Genomic DNA, 18,585 nt, shown 5'->3' on the forward strand with positions numbered 1-18,585 from the left:
ACGCGCTCCCTTGGGAATACAAGTTCCACTTTCTCGTGTGAACTATTTTGTTTTTGTTGTATGTCTCATCTTTGACATATCGTTGGCATGTTGTGTTCAAAAAACCTGGTTTGGAATGTTCTTTCATTAAAGGAAACTGAGATTTTTTGAGATAATCAAGTGTACAGAAGGAAAAAGGGAAGCCTACAACACGGGGTATTCCCAGGCGGTCTCCCATCCAAGTACTAACCCCGCCCGACAGGGCTTAACTTCGGTGATCGGACGAGAACCGGTGTTTTCCCTGTGGTATGGTCGTAGACAAGTAATTCGCCGTGAAAATTAACTTTGTTATAAGGGAAAATAAAAACGAGGTCAGAGCAAGCACAATGTGCATTTGTCCTCTTGCCGTCAACGCAAGTGCCATGCAATGCTGGTCCTGCTGCCCACTGTACAAGGGCGATCGTTGTGTGCGCCTCGCTTTCAGGTTGGCTTTGGGCATTCCTTCCTTGGCACGGATTGTAATCGGACCACCATATCTCGTGGCCATGAGACTGGGAGCACCTTGTCCGCTGTGAGCATTTACGGGCATCGCTTCTCGGCCTTTTGGCTAAGATCAAGTGTAGTATCTGTTCTTATCAGCTTAATATCTGATACGCTGCTCATCGAGCAGCTCATATATTAAACTGATTTTTGGAACTGGGCCGTGGAAAAGAGGCTTGCCTCGTCCCGGCCACGGGTTGCCTCGGTATAGCACTACCTCCGAGCGTGGCCCACTTCCCTCTGGGGAAGAAATAATCAAGTGAAAGCAGAACAAATGACCAAGCAACCAACCTTCACATTTCTCTTCTCTTTTCTAGGTAGCATAGCAGCGAGTGGACAGCACGACACGACAGGACGAGGAGCACGTGACCCCCATTACCACATGGTATGCGCAGACAAGTTGCGTTTTTGCGGTTCCGGAGAGGTTGAAAAGGCATACTTACCTGACGCGGGTTTTTATTATCTGCCAGGTTCGTGCCTTTCCTTGTGGTACGCGTAAGTTCCGTATTGGAATTGGAGTGTGGGGACAAGCGTTTTTGGGATTTGTGGTAAGATTTTTGATTCCTGAGTTTTACTGGTGACCCTCCTGGGGACTTATGCTTGGCGTCCTGCCATAACCCAGGGTAGCCAGTCTTTCTGTTCCCTTCCTGGGAGCTTTGCTTTCCGGGGGGACTGTTTTTTCTCTTTTTCCCTTTTCATCATGCCTCTTGCGGCCTTTAAGAGGACAGTAGTCCTCGACCTTTCCGATGTTCCAACCTCTGTTCCCAGGGCGGAACTTGTTACAGCCATCAAGGGAAAGTTCACCCCCTTTGTGATTGACAGTATTCAGTTTGTTCCCGTAAAACTGGTTCAGATTACTTTCGCTGACCCAAAATGTAAAAATATTGTTGAAGGTTATGATTTTGTCACTTTAGCTGGTGCTAAGTGCAAAGTCATGTATGCTGGGCCTCGAGCTCAAAATGTTATGTTGTATCACTATCCCTTTGAGGAGAGTGATGATCGCCTCCGGCCCTACTTTTCCTCGTACGGGAAGGTGGAGACGATAAGGCACCAGCATTACCCGGGTGACCCTGCAATCTGCACTGGAGCCCGTATCATCAAAATGGTTCGTTCTGGCCGGATCCCTCGTAATCTGGACATTGCTGGATATAAATGTAAGGTGTGGTATGTGGGTCAGCCGGCCGAATGTGATATCTGTCGTGGGGAACACCTCACCAAAAACTGTGACTTGCGCGGGAAGTGCCGCAGGTGTCGGGAGCCTGGTCACATGGCCAGGGATTGCCCAACCCCCCCAATGCCTGGGGGAACCCACCATCTTCGCCTGCGACCCCCGCCCATCCGTCCGCTTCACTTGTTGTTGGTGCCACTCCCCCGGAGTCGCTGCCTCCCCTCCTGGATGTCAGTTCTGGTCCTGAGGACCTTCCCACTTCTCCTGCAAGCTCTGACCATGAGGACTCTGGGGACGAGGGGGTAACCCTTCGTCCTCCTGCCCCCACGCAACCTGGTATTTCAAGTTGGGGTTCCCACACCGACCTCAGGGACAATGAGTTATCCCCCCTGGTACTCCACCCATGGCCTCTCCTGCCACCAGTAAATGTTAAGGAGGGTGCGGCCCTCCCTAAAACGGTAATGGTGGGTCCTCGACGCGCGTGCAGGTGGCTGCCTCCCCCGCCGCTGCGTCTGATGGTTTGGCTGCGCCACAGAGTAATACAATGTTAACACTAGTAGTAACGTAGTTGGTGTAATGGACAATACTACTATAGTTAATGGAAAAGAAATGGAAATGGATAATAGTAATAATGTAGTTACTGGAAAAGAAATGACAAATAATGCTGTAGTTAATGGAAAAGAAATGGAAATGGATAATAGTAATAATGGAAAAGAAATGGATACGAATGATAATGAACTAGTTAATGAGACTGAATACAGTCAAAGTATATTTAGTGACGATGACCCTTTAACGGGCATCAATGTAACCCCTGTAAATACCCCACAGGTTCTATCTCTGTCTCCCGTAATGGTTAACGAGGTCGAGCTGACTGATTCACCAGTCACTAAGCGTGGACTTTCGGATGTTGAGGCTTCCTCTGATGATCAGGTCAAGTCTAAGAAGAAAGCGAAGAAACCTCTTCCTGGTTCTGCGGTCCCCGGCCGCTCGAAGTCTGGAAAGGGCAGGGAGTCTGGGAGGGCTGTTCATTCTGGCCTTCCCTCCTTGGCTCCCCCTGCCCCGGTTCGGAGCCGTCGCTCCTAGTTGTGCTGTCTCTCTCTTTCTTCTCAGTTATGGCTCTCTCTATCCTCTCCTTAAACACCAATGGTCTCAGGGACTCGTCCAAGCGCGCTGGTGTTCTGCACTGGTTACGTTCCTTTCCTCAGGTCCCTGACATTGTCTGCCTACAAGAGGGCCCACTGCTCTTCAGACAGTGAATGTCAGTCTGGTTTCGTTCATCTGGTTTTAATGCAGTTGCTTCTGTTGGCTCTGCACACTCTTGTGGTTGCATCATTTTATTCCGCCCCACGGTCACCCTTACGAGCTCTTGGTGTGACACCGCTGGGCGTGTTGTTTTTTGCCACTTTACCCATTCTGGGCACCCGTTTCGTATCTGCTGTCTCTACGCCCCCAATCGCAACCCAGCCCGTGACGACTTCCTGGACGACGTCTCGTCTTGGGTTGATCCCACCTATCCGACCTTCCTTGCCGGGGACTTTAACACTGTGTTCGACCGCGCCCTCGATCGTCGGGGCTCCAATGTCTCTGACACTTCCCGCGAAAGTACTGCTACCTTAAAACGTCTTTTTGACTCCTGCTGTTGTCTGGACATTTGGAGGCACCTGCATCCTTCCGATTCTGCCTTCTCTTGGACTCGCTCAGACGGCCTTATGGCCTCCCGTATTGATCTCATTGGTGCCCCGTACTCCTGTTACCATCAGTCTTGACTTGCGATATTATTCCTTGTCCGTTTTCGGATCACTGTGGTGTGGTGCTTTCTTGTAGTGTCCCAGACATTGCTGCTCCTGGGACAGTTTCTGGAAGCTCAACATTTCTGTCCTCAATGATGAGGACTATATCCAGCATATCACTAATTTTTGGTCCGTTTGGAGGCAGTCCATGCTGTCCTTCCCGTCACTAGCTAAGTGGTGGGATAAGGGCAAGAGCCAAATCAAAGGCCTCACAATTAAATATTGCGCTGAGCGCTCGAAAGAAAACATCGCAGTGTCGAGACCTCCTTGGCCGACTAGCTGGGCATCTTAAGAACCGTGTTGATGCCGGTTTCACCTCCTGTGTTGAGCCGTACCATTCTACCCTGTCTGCCCTTGCTGCCCTAGACCTCGAGGCAGCTCGGGGAGCCCAAGTCCGTGCTCGGGCCAATGGGTTGAGGAAGGTGAAACCTCCTCGGCCTTTTTCTTCCGTCTGGAAAAGAAGCGTGCCGCCGACCGACTTATTTCAGCACTTCGATGCGATGATGGCACAGTGGTCTCGAGTTCAAAGGACCTATGCCAGGCTTTTGCTTCCTTTTATTCTAACTTGTTTAGTGCCGAGCCTACTGACGGGGACGTGGCTCTTTCCCTGCTCGACGCCCTCACCTCCACCTTGTCCGCCGACCAGGCTCAACAGTGTGATGGTCCTCTCCAGTCGGAGGAGTGTTATACTGCTTTATGTGGGATGGCTCGAGGCAAGACCCCGGGCTTGGATGGCCTCCCTATGGAGTTTTATGTCAAATTCTGGCCGGTGCTCGGACAGGACCTCGTGCTCGTCCTGAACTCATGTTATGAGGCTGGCACTCTCAGCCTCTCTCAGCGTCGAGGCATCATTTCTCTCATCTTTAAGACGGGTGACCGGCTGAACCCTCGTAACTGGCGGCCAATTTCCCTCCTTAGTGTGGACTACAAGCTCGCTGCCCGCGTCATCGCTGGGCGTCTCCTGAAGGTTATTCATGCCGTGGTGGCTGAGGATCAAACCTGTGGTGTCCCCGGTCGTTATATTGGTGAGAACGTCGCTTATCTCCGAGACATGGTCCATTACGCCACGCAATCCGGGTCTCCTTGTGCCATCCTCTCGCTCGACCAAGAAAAAGCGTTTGATCGCGTTGATTGGTCCTTTCTGCATGCCACCCTCTGCAGAATGGGTTTCCAAACCTCCTTTCTGCGCTGGATCCGCCTTTTCTATAATGCTGTTCAGAGTGCTGTCATTGTTAACGGTCATGTCTCAAACTTTTTCAGTCTCACACGGGGGGTGCGTCAAGGCTGCCCCCTCGCACCTTTGCTGTATGTTATGGTCGCTGAGGTCTTGGCCGCCAATATTCGAGCAAATCCCGCCATTACTGGACCTTTGCTGCCTGGACTGCCCTCACCGCTCTCTCCAATTTCCCAGTACGCGGATGACACATCGCTCATCTTGTCCTCCGATGCCTCCATTAGGGCTGTTTTTGACACCTACACAAGGTATGAGCTTGGTTCTGGATCCAAGCTCAACCTGACAAAGTCTCGCGGCTTGTGGCTGGGGTCTTGGGCTGGCCGAACTGACCCCCCTGTCCCTCTCGACTGGACATCTTCTAAGCTTAAAATCCTCGGAGTCTTCATTGGCCCGCATGACATTGATGAACTAATTGGCGGCCTCGGATAGAGGCTGTGGAACGCGTCCTCTCCTCCTGGCGTCAGCGCTCCTTGTCTTTTCATGGCAAGGCTTTGGTCATCAATTGCCTGGCCCTCGCCAGGGTTTGGTATGTGGCATCCCTGGTCCACATGCCCCCCTGGGTACTTAAAGAACTTAACTCCCTTGTTTTCTCATTCTTCTGGAAAACCAAGCGGGAGCTCGTTGCACGTGCTGTGGTCGTTCAGCCCACATCGCTGGGAGGTTTCTCGGTGGTGGACATTAAGCTCAAGGTTTGGTCGCTTCTGGGTCAGTGGGTCAAACGGTCTACTTTGTCCTCGTCAAGCTGGTCCTCCTTTGTGTCGTACTGGTTTCAATCGTGTTTTGCTGCCTCCTCTCTTGATGTTTTCTCCCGTCCCGCTGCCTTCGACAGGTCCCTGTTACCGCCATTTTACTCCTCTTTGCTTTTGGCCTGGGAGTCGCTTGGTGGCTCTTTTTCCCCCTCCCGGGGAACTTTGGTTTTCGCATCCTCTGACCCTCACGTTGTCGCCTCCGTGGCTTTTTTTCTCTGCCAAAGTCGGTTACCAGTTTCTTTTATCCTGTTCCTCTGTCACACCGCACTGTGTAGTTAAGTTCTTTCCCTCCTTTGGGGACCTTTACTGGTATGATACGTGGCGCCAGTTCCACTTCTTTGATTTTGACCGCTTTGTTGTTGATTTCTCCTGGAAGGTAGCTCATGGTGTGATTTACACTGCTGAGCGTCTTCTCTCTTTTGGTTTATCTGTCTCCTCCGCTTGTTTTTGTGGTCCTGTCGTCGAGTCACTGTCGCATTTGCTCTTTGTGTGTCCCCTTGCTCAAAGTGTTGTTGGTTGGCTACAGTCCCTCCTTTTTCATTTCTCGCCTATGTGTCCTGTGCTTGAGCGTCGCCATTTACTTTTTGGTTTCAATTCCACTGAGCTTCACGCAGTGCCCAAAGTCTTCAGTTACCTGTTGTGTGCCTGTAAGTTTCACATCTGGCTGGCCCGCAATGACTACCGCTTTCGTTCTGTCAACCTGGGGCCCTCGCCGTCATTGAGGGAGCAAAGGCCCGTGTCAAGTTCCACCTCCCCTTGCTCTTCAAGCGTTTTTCAACCCGGAGACGTCGACGTTATTTTGCCCGCCAGTGGGGGGCGGATGGAGTCATCGCCTCTATGTTTCCAACAAGCTCGTTTTTCGCTTCGGGCCACCTGCTTAATTCACCCTCTGTACCACCTGATTTGCTTAGTTTTATTTCGCCTCTGTCGCCTAATACTGGTGACCAATGCCTCAGGCGTTGGATGAGTCTGTCGACTGGTGACCTTTGGTCTGCCATTCACCGCTGCTCATCGAGCAGCTCATATATTAAACTGATTTTTGGAACTGGGCCGTGGAAAAGAGGCTTGCCTCGTCCCGGCCACGGGTTGCCTCGGTATAGCACTACCTCCGAGCGTGGCCCACTTCCCTCTGGGGAAGAAATAATCAAGTGAAAGCAGAACAAATGACCAAGCAACCAACCTTCACATTCTCTTCTCTTTTCTAGGTAGCATAGCAGCGAGTGGACAGCACGACACGACAGGACGAGGAGCACGTGACCCCCATTACCACATGGTATGCGCAGACAAGTTGCGTTTTGCGGTTCCGGAGAGGTTGAAAAGGCATACTTACCTGACGCGGGAGGCACTGTGATCAGGGAGGCAGTCCTCTCAAGGTGAGGCTCTTTCATTGCACTTCGATTGGGTTGACCCTTGCGATTACCCCAAATGTGGGTAACTCGAGCGTATAATTTCTGGTAGTGGGGACCTGCGTTCGCGCTAGTCCCCGCACCAAACCCCGGTGGCAAAGTTGGCTAATGGGAAGGTTTGTTGGTAACGTTTCAGGCAGGGCAGGGAAGGAGATGCGGTGGCGGTGTAAGGACTAAGGAAGGTGAGTTGTATTTGTGAATTCCACTGCTGAAATTGTAGGTGAATGTTCCGTACTTGGTGCACTGCAAAACTGTGATTTTATTTCTTTCATTCTTGGCCGTAGAGAGAGCGAGAGGACGTGTTTATTTCAGCCGCATCGATTTCCATCGATAGACGAGTGAGACAAGAAAATGCCAGCGGGTCGAGCTCTTATCCTCGTGCATCGTTTCGAAAACGTAAGTGGATGTGTGTTTGTACTGCTCCATCGCGATAGATTTCTTTTGCGTTGTGTTATGTTGCGTTCTGGAGAGCCCGTTTTGCATTGAGTAACTGAGGACCCGCCAGATCAGTTGGCGTTACATTTCTGTGGCCAACACTTTGTGGTTTCTCTATGTTATCAGTTAATTGGATTGTTATCATAAAAAGTAAATCTTTCATGGTCAGGATAGTGTCTTATCGGCCCTTTGAATACGTACTGTCCGTGTTGAGCAGGGAACAGTAAGACTTTGAAGTGCGCTACGTCACGTAAGTCACGTTTTCGCAGGATCAATGTTGTAGTGTTGTAGCCTTCGTTGTATGCATATCATCCGGGCTAGGTTAACTTCCATCTAATGCATAACAGTGCATGCATTTTTTACTTGTCGTATCCTGTTCTTTGCTCACACGAAAAGATACGTTTCATGTCATAAACGTTGGATTGATAAGATCTCGCGCGCACGCGCTCCCTTGGGAATACAAGTTCCACTTTCTCGTGTGAACTATTTTGTTTTTGTTGTATGTCTCATCTTTGACATATCGTTGGCATGTTGTGTTCAAAAAACCTGGTTTGGAATGTTCTTTCATTAAAGGAAACTGAGATTTTTTGAGATAATCAAGTGTACAGAAGGAAAAAGGGAAGCCTACAACACGGGGTATTCCCAGGCGGTCTCCCATCCAAGTACTAACCCCGCCCGACAGGGCTTAACTTCGGTGATCGGACGAGAACCGGTGTTTTCCCTGTGGTATGGTCGTAGACAAGTAATTCGCCGTGAAAATTAACTTTGTTATAAGGGAAAATAAAAACGAGGTCAGAGCAAGCACAATGTGCATTTGTCCTCTTGCCGTCAACGCAAGTGCCATGCAATGCTGGTCCTGCTGCCCACTGTACAAGGGCGATCGTTGTGTGCGCCTCGCTTTCAGGTTGGCTTTGGGCATTCCTTCCTTGGCACGGATTGTAATCGGACCACCATATCTCGTGGCCATGAGACTGGGAGCACCTTGTCCGCTGTGAGCATTTACGGGCATCGCTTCTCGGCCTTTTGGCTAAGATCAAGTGTAGTATCTGTTCTTATCAGCTTAATATCTGATACGCTGCTCATCGAGCAGCTCATATATTAAACTGATTTTTGGAACTGGGCCGTGGAAAAGAGGCTTGCCTCGTCCCGGCCACGGGTTGCCTCGGTATAGCACTACCTCCGAGCGTGGCCCACTTCCCTCTGGGGAAGAAATAATCAAGTGAAAGCAGAACAAATGACCAAGCAACCAACCTTCACATTTCTCTTCTCTTTTCTAGGTAGCATAGCAGCGAGTGGACAGCACGACACGACAGGACGAGGAGCACGTGACCCCCATTACCACATGGTATGCGCAGACAAGTTGCGTTTTTGCGGTTCCGGAGAGGTTGAAAAGGCATACTTACCTGACGCGGGTTTTTATTATCTGCCAGGTTCGTGCCTTTCCTTGTGGTACGCGTAAGTTCCGTATTGGAATTGGAGTGTGGGGACAAGCGTTTTTGGGATTTGTGGTAAGATTTTTGATTCCTGAGTTTTACTGGTGACCCTCCTGGGGACTTATGCTTGGCGTCCTGCCATAACCCAGGGTAGCCAGTCTTTCTGTTCCCTTCCTGGGAGCTTTGCTTTCCGGGGGGACTGTTTTTTCTCTTTTTCCCTTTTCATCATGCCTCTTGCGGCCTTTAAGAGGACAGTAGTCCTCGACCTTTCCGATGTTCCAACCTCTGTTCCCAGGGCGGAACTTGTTACAGCCATCAAGGGAAAGTTCACCCCCTTTGTGATTGACAGTATTCAGTTTGTTCCCGTAAAACTGGTTCAGATTACTTTCGCTGACCCAAAATGTAAAAATATTGTTGAAGGTTATGATTTTGTCACTTTAGCTGGTGCTAAGTGCAAAGTCATGTATGCTGGGCCTCGAGCTCAAAATGTTATGTTGTATCACTATCCCTTTGAGGAGAGTGATGATCGCCTCCGGCCCTACTTTTCCTCGTACGGGAAGGTGGAGACGATAAGGCACCAGCATTACCCGGGTGACCCTGCAATCTGCACTGGAGCCCGTATCATCAAAATGGTTCGTTCTGGCCGGATCCCTCGTAATCTGGACATTGCTGGATATAAATGTAAGGTGTGGTATGTGGGTCAGCCGGCCGAATGTGATATCTGTCGTGGGGAACACCTCACCAAAAACTGTGACTTGCGCGGGAAGTGCCGCAGGTGTCGGGAGCCTGGTCACATGGCCAGGGATTGCCCAACCCCCCCAATGCCTGGGGGAACCCACCATCTTCGCCTGCGACCCCCGCCCATCCGTCCGCTTCACTTGTTGTTGGTGCCACTCCCCCGGAGTCGCTGCCTCCCCTCCTGGATGTCAGTTCTGGTCCTGAGGACCTTCCCACTTCTCCTGCAAGCTCTGACCATGAGGACTCTGGGGACGAGGGGGTAACCCTTCGTCCTCCTGCCCCCACGCAACCTGGTATTTCAAGTTGGGGTTCCCACACCGACCTCAGGGACAATGAGTTATCCCCCCTGGTACTCCACCCATGGCCTCTCCTGCCACCAGTAAATGTTAAGGAGGGTGCGGCCCTCCCTAAAACGGTAATGGTGGGTCCTCGACGCGCGTGCAGGTGGCTGCCTCCCCCGCCGCTGCGTCTGATGGTTTGGCTGCGCCACAGAGTAATACAATGTTAACACTAGTAGTAACGTAGTTGGTGTAATGGACAATACTACTATAGTTAATGGAAAAGAAATGGAAATGGATAATAGTAATAATGTAGTTACTGGAAAAGAAATGACAAATAATGCTGTAGTTAATGGAAAAGAAATGGAAATGGATAATAGTAATAATGGAAAAGAAATGGATACGAATGATAATGAACTAGTTAATGAGACTGAATACAGTCAAAGTATATTTAGTGACGATGACCCTTTAACGGGCATCAATGTAACCCCTGTAAATACCCCACAGGTTCTATCTCTGTCTCCCGTAATGGTTAACGAGGTCGAGCTGACTGATTCACCAGTCACTAAGCGTGGACTTTCGGATGTTGAGGCTTCCTCTGATGATCAGGTCAAGTCTAAGAAGAAAGCGAAGAAACCTCTTCCTGGTTCTGCGGTCCCCGGCCGCTCGAAGTCTGGAAAGGGCAGGGAGTCTGGGAGGGCTGTTCATTCTGGCCTTCCCTCCTTGGCTCCCCCTGCCCCGGTTCGGAGCCGTCGCTCCTAGTTGTGCTGTCTCTCTCTTTCTTCTCAGTTATGGCTCTCTCTATCCTCTCCTTAAACACCAATGGTCTCAGGGACTCGTCCAAGCGCGCTGGTGTTCTGCACTGGTTACGTTCCTTTCCTCAGGTCCCTGACATTGTCTGCCTACAAGAGGGCCCACTGCTCTTCAGACAGTGAATGTCAGTCTGGTTTCGTTCATCTGGTTTTAATGCAGTTGCTTCTGTTGGCTCTGCACACTCTTGTGGTTGCATCATTTTATTCCGCCCCACGGTCACCCTTACGAGCTCTTGGTGTGACACCGCTGGGCGTGTTGTTTTTTGCCACTTTACCCATTCTGGGCACCCGTTTCGTATCTGCTGTCTCTACGCCCCCAATCGCAACCCAGCCCGTGACGACTTCCTGGACGACGTCTCGTCTTGGGTTGATCCCACCTATCCGACCTTCCTTGCCGGGGACTTTAACACTGTGTTCGACCGCGCCCTCGATCGTCGGGGCTCCAATGTCTCTGACACTTCCCGCGAAAGTACTGCTACCTTAAAACGTCTTTTTGACTCCTGCTGTTGTCTGGACATTTGGAGGCACCTGCATCCTTCCGATTCTGCCTTCTCTTGGACTCGCTCAGACGGCCTTATGGCCTCCCGTATTGATCTCATTGGTGCCCCGTACTCCTGTTACCATCAGTCTTGACTTGCGATATTATTCCTTGTCCGTTTTCGGATCACTGTGGTGTGGTGCTTTCTTGTAGTGTCCCAGACATTGCTGCTCCTGGGACAGTTTCTGGAAGCTCAACATTTCTGTCCTCAATGATGAGGACTATATCCAGCATATCACTAATTTTTGGTCCGTTTGGAGGCAGTCCATGCTGTCCTTCCCGTCACTAGCTAAGTGGTGGGATAAGGGCAAGAGCCAAATCAAAGGCCTCACAATTAAATATTGCGCTGAGCGCTCGAAAGAAAACATCGCAGTGTCGAGACCTCCTTGGCCGACTAGCTGGGCATCTTAAGAACCGTGTTGATGCCGGTTTCACCTCCTGTGTTGAGCCGTACCATTCTACCCTGTCTGCCCTTGCTGCCCTAGACCTCGAGGCAGCTCGGGGAGCCCAAGTCCGTGCTCGGGCCAATGGGTTGAGGAAGGTGAAACCTCCTCGGCCTTTTTCTTCCGTCTGGAAAAGAAGCGTGCCGCCGACCGACTTATTTCAGCACTTCGATGCGATGATGGCACAGTGGTCTCGAGTTCAAAGGACCTATGCCAGGCTTTTGCTTCCTTTTATTCTAACTTGTTTAGTGCCGAGCCTACTGACGGGGACGTGGCTCTTTCCCTGCTCGACGCCCTCACCTCCACCTTGTCCGCCGACCAGGCTCAACAGTGTGATGGTCCTCTCCAGTCGGAGGAGTGTTATACTGCTTTATGTGGGATGGCTCGAGGCAAGACCCCGGGCTTGGATGGCCTCCCTATGGAGTTTTATGTCAAATTCTGGCCGGTGCTCGGACAGGACCTCGTGCTCGTCCTGAACTCATGTTATGAGGCTGGCACTCTCAGCCTCTCTCAGCGTCGAGGCATCATTTCTCTCATCTTTAAGACGGGTGACCGGCTGAACCCTCGTAACTGGCGGCCAATTTCCCTCCTTAGTGTGGACTACAAGCTCGCTGCCCGCGTCATCGCTGGGCGTCTCCTGAAGGTTATTCATGCCGTGGTGGCTGAGGATCAAACCTGTGGTGTCCCCGGTCGTTATATTGGTGAGAACGTCGCTTATCTCCGAGACATGGTCCATTACGCCACGCAATCCGGGTCTCCTTGTGCCATCCTCTCGCTCGACCAAGAAAAAGCGTTTGATCGCGTTGATTGGTCCTTTCTGCATGCCACCCTCTGCAGAATGGGTTTCCAAACCTCCTTTCTGCGCTGGATCCGCCTTTTCTATAATGCTGTTCAGAGTGCTGTCATTGTTAACGGTCATGTCTCAAACTTTTTCAGTCTCACACGGGGGGTGCGTCAAGGCTGCCCCCTCGCACCTTTGCTGTATGTTATGGTCGCTGAGGTCTTGGCCGCCAATATTCGAGCAAATCCCGCCATTACTGGACCTTTGCTGCCTGGACTGCCCTCACCGCTCTCTCCAATTTCCCAGTACGCGGATGACACATCGCTCATCTTGTCCTCCGATGCCTCCATTAGGGCTGTTTTTGACACCTACACAAGGTATGAGCTTGGTTCTGGATCCAAGCTCAACCTGACAAAGTCTCGCGGCTTGTGGCTGGGGTCTTGGGCTGGCCGAACTGACCCCCCTGTCCCTCTCGACTGGACATCTTCTAAGCTTAAAATCCTCGGAGTCTTCATTGGCCCGCATGACATTGATGAACTAATTGGCGGCCTCGGATAGAGGCTGTGGAACGCGTCCTCTCCTCCTGGCGTCAGCGCTCCTTGTCTTTTCATGGCAAGGCTTTGGTCATCAATTGCCTGGCCCTCGCCAGGGTTTGGTATGTGGCATCCCTGGTCCACATGCCCCCCTGGGTACTTAAAGAACTTAACTCCCTTGTTTTCTCATTCTTCTGGAAAACCAAGCGGGAGCTCGTTGCACGTGCTGTGGTCGTTCAGCCCACATCGCTGGGAGGTTTCTCGGTGGTGGACATTAAGCTCAAGGTTTGGTCGCTTCTGGGTCAGTGGGTCAAACGGTCTACTTTGTCCTCGTCAAGCTGGTCCTCCTTTGTGTCGTACTGGTTTCAATCGTGTTTTGCTGCCTCCTCTCTTGATGTTTTCTCCCGTCCCGCTGCCTTCGACAGGTCCCTGTTACCGCCATTTTACTCCTCTTTGCTTTTGGCCTGGGAGTCGCTTGGTGGCTCTTTTTCCCCCTCCCGGGGAACTTTGGTTTTCGCATCCTCTGACCCTCACGTTGTCGCCTCCGTGGCTTTTTTTCTCTGCCAAAGTCGGTTACCAGTTTCTTTTATCCTGTTCCTCTGTCACACCGCACTGTGTAGTTAAGTTCTTTCCCTCCTTTGGGGACCTTTACTGGTATGATACGTGGCGCCAGTTCCACTTCTTTGATTTTGACCGCTTTGTTGTTGATTTCTCCTGGAAGGTAGCTCATGGTGTGATTTACACTGCTGAGCGTCTTCTCTCTTTTGGTTTATCTGTCTCCTCCGCTTGTTTTTGTGGTCCTGTCGTCGAGTCACTGTCGCATTTGCTCTTTGTGTGTCCCCTTGCTCAAAGTGTTGTTGGTTGGCTACAGTCCCTCCTTTTTCATTTCTCGCCTATGTGTCCTGTGCTTGAGCGTCGCCATTTACTTTTTGGTTTCAATTCCACTGAGCTTCACGCAGTGCCCAAAGTCTTCAGTTACCTGTTGTGTGCCTGTAAGTTTCACATCTGGCTGGCCCGCAATGACTACCGCTTTCGTTCTGTCAACCTGGGGCCCTCGCCGTCATTGAGGGAGCAAAGGCCCGTGTCAAGTTCCACCTCCCCTTGCTCTTCAAGCGTTTTTCAACCCGGAGACGTCGACGTTATTTTGCCCGCCAGTGGGGGGCGGATGGAGTCATCGCCTCTATGTTTCCAACAAGCTCGTTTTTCGCTTCGGGCCACCTGCTTAATTCACCCTCTGTACCACCTGATTTGCTTAGTTTTATTTCGCCTCTGTCGCCTAATACTGGTGACCAATGCCTCAGGCGTTGGATGAGTCTGTCGACTGGTGACCTTTGGTCTGCCATTCACCGCTGCTCATCGAGCAGCTCATATATTAAACTGATTTTTGGAACTGGGCCGTGGAAAAGAGGCTTGCCTCGTCCCGGCCACGGGTTGCCTCGGTATAGCACTACCTCCGAGCGTGGCCCACTTCCCTCTGGGGAAGAAATAATCAAGTGAAAGCAGAACAAATGACCAAGCAACCAACCTTCACATTCTCTTCTCTTTTCTAGGTAGCATAGCAGCGAGTGGACAGCACGACACGACAGGACGAGGAGCACGTGACCCCCATTACCACATGGTATGCGCAGACAAGTTGCGTTTTGCGGTTCCGGAGAGGTTGAAAAGGCATACTTACCTGACGCGGGAGGCACTGTGATCAGGGAGGCAGTCCTCTCAAGGTGAGGCTCTTTCATTGCACTTCGATTGGGTTGACCCTTGCGATTACCCCAAATGTGGGTAACTCGAGCGTATAATTTCTGGTAGTGGGGACCTGCGTTCGCGCTAGTCCCCGCACCAAACCCCGGTGGCAAAGTTGGCTAATGGGAAGGTTTGTTGGTAACGTTTCAGGCAGGGCAGGGAAGGAGATGCGGTGGCGGTGTAAGGACTAAGGAAGGTGAGTTGTATTTGTGAATTCCACTGCTGAAATTGTAGGTGAATGTTCCGTACTTGGTGCACTGCAAAACTGTGATTTTATTTCTTTCATTCTTGGCCGTAGAGAGAGCGAGAGGACGTGTTTATTTCAGCCGCATCGATTTCCATCGATAGACGAGTGAGACAAGAAAATGCCAGCGGGTCGAGCTCTTATCCTCGTGCATCGTTTCGAAAACGTAAGTGGATGTGTGTTTGTACTGCTCCATCGCGATAGATTTCTTTTGCGTTGTGTTATGTTGCGTTCTGGAGAGCCCGTTTTGCATTGAGTAACTGAGGACCCGCCAGATCAGTTGGCGTTACATTTCTGTGGCCAACACTTTGTGGTTTCTCTATGTTATCAGTTAATTGGATTGTTATCATAAAAAGTAAATCTTTCATGGTCAGGATAGTGTCTTATCGGCCCTTTGAATACGTACTGTCCGTGTTGAGCAGGGAACAGTAAGACTTTGAAGTGCGCTACGTCACGTAAGTCACGTTTTCGCAGGATCAATGTTGTAGTGTTGTAGCCTTCGTTGTATGCATATCATCCGGGCTAGGTTAACTTCCATCTAATGCATAACAGTGCATGCATTTTTTACTTGTCGTATCCTGTTCTTTGCTCACACGAAAAGATACGTTTCATGTCATAAACGTTGGATTGATAAGATCTCGCGCGCACGCGCTCCCTTGGGAATACAAGTTCCACTTTCTCGTGTGAACTATTTTGTTTTTGTTGTATGTCTCATCTTTGACATATCGTTGGCATGTTGTGTTCAAAAAACCTGGTTTGGAATGTTCTTTCATTAAAGGAAACTGAGATTTTTTGAGATAATCAAGTGTACAGAAGGAAAAAGGGAAGCCTACAACACGGGGTATTCCCAGGCGGTCTCCCATCCAAGTACTAACCCCGCCCGACAGGGCTTAACTTCGGTGATCGGACGAGAACCGGTGTTTTCCCTGTGGTATGGTCGTAGACAAGTAATTCGCCGTGAAAATTAACTTTGTTATAAGGGAAAATAAAAACGAGGTCAGAGCAAGCACAATGTGCATTTGTCCTCTTGCCGTCAACGCAAGTGCCATGCAATGCTGGTCCTGCTGCCCACTGTACAAGGGCGATCGTTGTGTGCGCCTCGCTTTCAGGTTGGCTTTGGGCATTCCTTCCTTGGCACGGATTGTAATCGGACCACCATATCTCGTGGCCATGAGACTGGGAGCACCTTGTCCGCTGTGAGCATTTACGGGCATCGCTTCTCGGCCTTTTGGCTAAGATCAAGTGTAGTATCTGTTCTTATCAGCTTAATATCTGATACGCTGCTCATCGAGCAGCTCATATATTAAACTGATTTTTGGAACTGGGCCGTGGAAAAGAGGCTTGCCTCGTCCCGGCCACGGGTTGCCTCGGTATAGCACTACCTCCGAGCGTGGCCCACTTCCCTCTGGGGAAGAAATAATCAAGTGAAAGCAGAACAAATGACCAAGCAACCAACCTTCACATTTCTCTTCTCTTTTCTAGGTAGCATAGCAGCGAGTGGACAGCACGACACGACAGGACGAGGAGCACGTGACCCCCATTACCACATGGTATGCGCAGACAAGTTGCGTTTTTGCGGTTCCGGAGAGGTTGAAAAGGCATACTTACCTGACGCGGGTTTTTATTATCTGCCAGGTTCGTGCCTTTCCTTGTGGTACGCGTAAGTTCCGTATTGGAATTGGAGTGTGGGGACAAGCGTTTTTGGGATTTGTGGTAAGATTTTTGATTCCTGAGTTTTACTGGTGACCCTCCTGGGGACTTATGCTTGGCGTCCTGCCATAACCCAGGGTAGCCAGTCTTTCTGTTCCCTTCCTGGGAGCTTTGCTTTCCGGGGGGACTGTTTTTTCTCTTTTTCCCTTTTCATCATGCCTCTTGCGGCCTTTAAGAGGACAGTAGTCCTCGACCTTTCCGATGTTCCAACCTCTGTTCCCAGGGCGGAACTTGTTACAGCCATCAAGGGAAAGTTCACCCCCTTTGTGATTGACAGTATTCAGTTTGTTCCCGTAAAACTGGTTCAGATTACTTTCGCTGACCCAAAATGTAAAAATATTGTTGAAGGTTATGATTTTGTCACTTTAGCTGGTGCTAAGTGCAAAGTCATGTATGCTGGGCCTCGAGCTCAAAATGTTATGTTGTATCACTATCCCTTTGAGGAGAGTGATGATCGCCTCCGGCCCTACTTTTCCTCGTACGGGAAGGTGGAGACGATAAGGCACCAGCATTACCCGGGTGACCCTGCAATCTGCACTGGAGCCCGTATCATCAAAATGGTTCGTTCTGGCCGGATCCCTCGTAATCTGGACATTGCTGGATATAAATGTAAGGTGTGGTATGTGGGTCAGCCGGCCGAATGTGATATCTGTCGTGGGGAACACCTCACCAAAAACTGTGACTTGCGCGGGAAGTGCCGCAGGTGTCGGGAGCCTGGTCACATGGCCAGGGATTGCCCAACCCCCCCAATGCCTGGGGGAACCCACCATCTTCGCCTGCGACCCCCGCCCATCCGTCCGCTTCACTTGTTGTTGGTGCCACTCCCCCGGAGTCGCTGCCTCCCCTCCTGGATGTCAGTTCTGGTCCTGAGGACCTTCCCACTTCTCCTGCAAGCTCTGACCATGAGGACTCTGGGGACGAGGGGGTAACCCTTCGTCCTCCTGCCCCCACGCAACCTGGTATTTCAAGTTGGGGTTCCCACACCGACCTCAGGGACAATGAGTTATCCCCCCTGGTACTCCACCCATGGCCTCTCCTGCCACCAGTAAATGTTAAGGAGGGTGCGGCCCTCCCTAAAACGGTAATGGTGGGTCCTCGACGCGCGTGCAGGTGGCTGCCTCCCCCGCCGCTGCGTCTGATGGTTTGGCTGCGCCACAGAGTAATACAATGTTAACACTAGTAGTAACGTAGTTGGTGTAATGGACAATACTACTATAGTTAATGGAAAAGAAATGGAAATGGATAATAGTAATAATGTAGTTACTGGAAAAGAAATGACAAATAATGCTGTAGTTAATGGAAAAGAAATGGAAATGGATAATAGTAATAATGGAAAAGAAATGGATACGAATGATAATGAACTAGTTAATGAGACTGAATACAGTCAAAGTATATTTAGTGACGATGACCCTTTAACGGGCATCAATGTAACCCCTGTAAATACCCCACAGGTTCTATCTCTGTCTCCCGTAATGGTTAACGAGGTCGAGCTGACTGATTCACCAGTCACTAAGCGTGGACTTTCGGATGTTGAGGCTTCCTCTGATGATCAGGTCAAGTCTAAGAAGAAAGCGAAGAAACCTCTTCCTGGTTCTGCGGTCCCCGGCCGCTCGAAGTCTGGAAAGGGCAGGGAGTCTGGGAGGGCTGTTCATTCTGGCCTTCCCTCCTTGGCTCCCCCTGCCCCGGTTCGGAGCCGTCGCTCCTAGTTGTGCTGTCTCTCTCTTTCTTCTCAGTTATGGCTCTCTCTATCCTCTCCTTAAACACCAATGGTCTCAGGGACTCGTCCAAGCGCGCTGGTGTTCTGCACTGGTTACGTTCCTTTCCTCAGGTCCCTGACATTGTCTGCCTACAAGAGGGCCCACTGCTCTTCAGACAGTGAATGTCAGTCTGGTTTCGTTCATCTGGTTTTAATGCAGTTGCTTCTGTTGGCTCTGCACACTCTTGTGGTTGCATCATTTTATTCCGCCCCACGGTCACCCTTACGAGCTCTTGGTGTGACACCGCTGGGCGTGTTGTTTTTTGCCACTTTACCCATTC

At 50.7% G+C, this 18,585-nt stretch overlaps 10 non-coding genes across 10 annotated transcripts; 7 read left to right on the forward strand and 3 right to left on the reverse strand.

Annotated features, from left to right (window-relative positions):
* Window positions 1-180: 180 nt before the first annotated feature.
* On the reverse strand, window positions 181-299 carry LOC137986070 (5S ribosomal RNA). Its single transcript, XR_011119523.1, has one exon. It is a non-coding gene; the product is annotated as a 5S ribosomal RNA (ribosomal RNA).
* Window positions 300-566: 267 nt separating this feature from the next.
* LOC137986071 (U2 spliceosomal RNA) lies at window positions 567-758 on the forward strand. The gene has a single exon (XR_011119524.1). It is a non-coding gene; the product is annotated as a U2 spliceosomal RNA (small nuclear RNA).
* A 5,639-nt stretch (window positions 759-6,397) lies between these two features.
* LOC137986096 (U2 spliceosomal RNA) lies at window positions 6,398-6,588 on the forward strand. The gene has a single exon (XR_011119549.1). It is a non-coding gene; the product is annotated as a U2 spliceosomal RNA (small nuclear RNA).
* Window positions 6,589-6,782: 194 nt separating this feature from the next.
* LOC137986135 (U1 spliceosomal RNA) lies at window positions 6,783-6,946 on the forward strand. The gene has a single exon (XR_011119586.1). It is a non-coding gene; the product is annotated as a U1 spliceosomal RNA (small nuclear RNA).
* Window positions 6,947-7,922: 976 nt separating this feature from the next.
* On the reverse strand, window positions 7,923-8,041 carry LOC137986081 (5S ribosomal RNA). Its single transcript, XR_011119534.1, has one exon. It is a non-coding gene; the product is annotated as a 5S ribosomal RNA (ribosomal RNA).
* Window positions 8,042-8,308: 267 nt separating this feature from the next.
* On the forward strand, window positions 8,309-8,500 carry LOC137986072 (U2 spliceosomal RNA). Its single transcript, XR_011119525.1, has one exon. It is a non-coding gene; the product is annotated as a U2 spliceosomal RNA (small nuclear RNA).
* A 5,639-nt stretch (window positions 8,501-14,139) lies between these two features.
* Window positions 14,140-14,330, forward strand: LOC137986097 (U2 spliceosomal RNA). Its single transcript, XR_011119550.1, has one exon. It is a non-coding gene; the product is annotated as a U2 spliceosomal RNA (small nuclear RNA).
* Window positions 14,331-14,524: 194 nt separating this feature from the next.
* LOC137986136 (U1 spliceosomal RNA) lies at window positions 14,525-14,688 on the forward strand. Its single transcript, XR_011119587.1, has one exon. It is a non-coding gene; the product is annotated as a U1 spliceosomal RNA (small nuclear RNA).
* Window positions 14,689-15,664: 976 nt separating this feature from the next.
* On the reverse strand, window positions 15,665-15,783 carry LOC137986092 (5S ribosomal RNA). The gene has a single exon (XR_011119545.1). It is a non-coding gene; the product is annotated as a 5S ribosomal RNA (ribosomal RNA).
* Window positions 15,784-16,050: 267 nt separating this feature from the next.
* LOC137986073 (U2 spliceosomal RNA) lies at window positions 16,051-16,242 on the forward strand. Its single transcript, XR_011119526.1, has one exon. It is a non-coding gene; the product is annotated as a U2 spliceosomal RNA (small nuclear RNA).
* Window positions 16,243-18,585: the final 2,343 nt, after the last annotated feature.

The sequence above is a fragment of the Montipora foliosa genome, unplaced genomic scaffold, assembly GCF_036669935.1.
Source record: "Montipora foliosa isolate CH-2021 unplaced genomic scaffold, ASM3666993v2 scaffold_135, whole genome shotgun sequence".
Lineage (NCBI taxonomy): Eukaryota > Metazoa > Cnidaria > Anthozoa > Scleractinia > Acroporidae > Montipora > Montipora foliosa.